Here is a 3,907-nt window from a genome sequence, read left to right as displayed (position 1 = left end):
GCAACTTTGGCTGGGAACTGTGGTGCACATCTGTAATCCCAACAGATGGGAGGCTGAGGCAGGAGAACCACTGAGTTTCAGGCCAGCATAGATTATACAGTGAGTTCAAGGTCAACCTTAACTACCTAGCAATCTTCAGTGGTGAAGACTAAAATGAATATTGTAGTCCATGTACTATAAAGAAGGGGAGGCTACAGTCAGCAGCAGCAGGTGGTGCCATGTGCAGATTGCAAGACCTAAGCTCAAGACTGTCCACCCGACAGCCACTTTTCTCTCCTGCCATCACCTCCCTACAATTTAATTCCAGTGATCCTGACAGGTTTAAGATTCTGTGGTTCCATCCCTGCTTAGGAGTAGGCAGCTGAGCCTGATGATGCTCATTTGTAATGCCTGCACTTGGGAGGCCTAGGTAGGTCACTTTGAGTTAGAGGCCAGGCTGAGCTCCATGGTGAAACTGTTTCAAAAAACTGAAGAAAAAAAATGTGCAGGTTAACAGCATGTTTGCATGCACTTTCAGTCCCAGCACCCAGGAGACCAGGGCAGGAAGATCATTATAAATTCAAGGACAGCCTGGGCCCATGTAGTGAGTTCAAGCCTGAATTACAAAGGTCCTGCCTTCAGAGTGGGCAGCTCAGGGTTCCAACAAAACACAGGCTAAGGGGCTTGATGAAAGGTACTTTTTAGAGAAAAACTTAAGGCTGCCTACCTCTAGTATGTGAAGTTACAATGCCTGGAGCAAACTACTGGGAGGCCAGTTGGTTGGACAATAGTTCAGGGCAGACCAGAGCCACCTAGGTTCATACAGCTACCCTACCTTGTTGACTTGCCATTTAAAAAAAAAATGGATATAGAATTGCTGCTTGGGATGAAGTATGCCTAGAAACAGGTCATGGTTATACAATATTGTGAATGTATTCAATACCACTGCTTTGGGCCAGGGAGATAGCTCAGTAGAATAAGCGCTTGCCTGGCAAGCACAAGGTCCTGAGTTCAATCCCTGGTACTGCCAAAAAAAAAAAGAAAAAAACATCAAACTGGCCTGAAATTTTTGGGCTTTGCTGGTTAGCTCAGTTGTGTAAATTGCTGCTTGGACAAATGCAGTCAGGTGCCTAATAGGGCGGTCTGATTCCCAGCTCCAAAAGCTGCATCAGACCTGCCCTTAAGGCACCAGAAAAAAAAAAAAAAAAAACCAACAAAACAAAAACAAAAAATCTCCACCACTGCTTTACTGTATATAATCAAAAGATGGTAATGTTACTGGGTAGTCTTCTACTAAAAATGTCTCATCAAAAAAACATTACTGGGTTTTCTATTGATCAAGCTCCTGGAATTGCACTCCAGGTTGGTTTTTTTTTTTTAAATTTTATTTATTTATTTATTTGTGTGTGTCTGTGTCTCTGTGTGTGTGTGTGTGACCAGCTCAGCCCACCAGGGGGCAGGGCTGGCTGGCATGTGCTGGGGGATTGAACCGAAGTCTCTGTGCTTTGCTAAACTTGCTCCAAGTAGGTGCTCTAGACCACTGAGCCATCTCACCAGCCCCTCCGGGTTGTTCTTATAACCTGTTCTTTCATTCAACAAATAATTGAATAAAAGAATCAAAATAATTAAGTTTTGTTTGAAAAAATAAAAGGGGGAAAACTGGCTCTGCAGAGTAAGCTTGGACCAAGTGAAAGAAATAGCAAGATGAATGGGCCTGGGCTGGCTTGATAGCTCAGTGGACTAAAGCACCTGCTTAGGCAAACTTAAAGCAAACGCAATCACAAGCTGCACTAGCCCCACCCCCAGGGTGGGCTGAGCTGACGACAAAAAAAAAAAAAAAAAACTACTAGAAGACACAAGGAAGAGTACTGTGAGCGATGGAAGCCTTTATTTTTATTTTTAATTTTTTTACAGACAAGAGTCTCTATGTAGTTTAGGTTGGCCTCGAACTCATGATGAATCTCCTGGCTTCAGCAGTGCTGGTATCATAGCTGTGAGCCACTCTACCTGGACCTCTTGTCCCTGACTTTATTATTTTCTTTCTTACAGGTCAAAGTACACCTTAATGTAGGTAACTGGTGATGATAGGTTTGGTTAAAATAATGACCACAGGGATAAGGACCCACTATGCGAGACAGGGTCTCACAATGCAGTTCAGCCTGGCCTTTAACTCTTGGCGATCCTCCTGAATGCTAGGATATAGGTATGTGTCACCACTAGTCAGCCTGCACTTTTATCTATATCCAGACTCTATAGTTCAGGACTAGGCTGGAACTGAGCACAATACACCTTAAAGTTCTTGCTACGTTTTATTTTAATGGTCTAAAGCTGGTCAGATCAGTAAATATGTTTCAAGAAGAAAAATTAAAAGTTCAGATTCATCATATTCATCCCACTTGTCCTTTTTTATGTAGTCATGAAAGGTACAGGCTGGGGATACAGCTCAGTGGAGGAGTGCTTACCTAGCATGTGGGAGGTTTAGTTTTGATTCTGTTCTGGCAAAAAACAGGTTAACACCAGGCTTAGGCTTTGACCTGTCACACTCTGTATCTTAACTACAAAACTGGGGAAATGCTGTATCATAGCACTGGCCCTAAATTGAAGTAGAACACACAAAAGGTACTAGCACAGTCCATGGATGATTTTCCTCCCGGGACAAATCTCAAAGAATCTCAACTACGCTTTATTTACTCACACCAATCTGCCTTAGCCCTAGCCATTCCCTAACACCCTCCAGAGTATTAATTCCTTACAAACTGGAACATATCTACAGCCTAGGACTTCAGCAATAATGGAAGGAAAAGCAGACTAAATGAAATATCATTTTATTGACTTTGCCCCTGGTAGACCCTTCCAAAGTTTTTGACTAGTTAAGCAGTTTAAATCCTGAATATCCTTTTGAACTTGCTGCTCATGGATGTATAAGGAATCCAATTTTCCTCAGCCCATTTCCTACTCCATATGATACAAGTAACACCTGTATTACATACACTCTTGTCCCAAGACTGAAGGTAAGCTAAAACAAAAACTTGCAAGGGCACGAGGCATGGTGTTGCACGCCTATTAATTCTAGTACTCCAGAGGCTAAGGCAAGACCAGCCTGGACTACAAAGTGATCTCAAGGCCAGCCACAACTGCAGAGGGAGATCCTGTCTCAAAGACCATTAAAAAAGAAAGAAAGAAAAAGGTAGGTAGATTTTCTTTGGGAGGGTACGGGAGATGAAACCCAGGGCTTTGTGCATGATAGGCCAGGGTTCTACCGGACATCAGACAGACATGGAAATTTTGTAGTCTAACTTACTCCCTCTTCAAACTTACAACCAATCCGTTAAAGCACAACTACAACCATGAATTAAAATTTCTACATGCTAACATAAACTTTACAGTCTCAACAGTCCCCATTAACATATTTGTAACTCTCCTTAAGAACCAAATGTCATCTTTTTCACATACCTTACATCCAGATAGAGACCTGACACAGCTACAGTAGCTCCTATTAACCCAACTTTAGAAGATGTCAGTGTGAATGAAGTGGAAATTTTCCTCAGAAAATAAACTTCTGGGAATGCAACATAACCATATACAAAAACTACTTCTCTATCAATACCAGTCTACTCCTGGATACCTTTTCTACTTGCAAAAAAACTATCAGTGAAGGATTTCTGGATATTCTATACTTTACAATGGAACCTGTATACCTTACACATGAAAGCATCCAGCTGAGACAGAGAAGCCAGGTTCCTTGTTTGCAGAAAAGTAATCAGAGGCACCATTCCAAGCCAAACTGTATCCAGCTTTATTAAAGATACTTTTCATAAACAATCATGGTATTTCAGGCAGGACATGGGCACACAATCTTTAACAGTATACGACAACTTTCAAACTCCCTTCTTGGATGGACTACCAAAAATCAGAAAGCCACTATAAA

This window comes from Octodon degus, unplaced genomic scaffold (genome assembly GCF_000260255.1).
Source record: "Octodon degus isolate 3935 unplaced genomic scaffold, OctDeg1.0 scaffold00163, whole genome shotgun sequence".
In the NCBI taxonomy this organism is placed as follows: Eukaryota; Metazoa; Chordata; class Mammalia; order Rodentia; family Octodontidae; genus Octodon; species Octodon degus.
Note: the sequence above shows the minus strand (reverse complement) of the source record.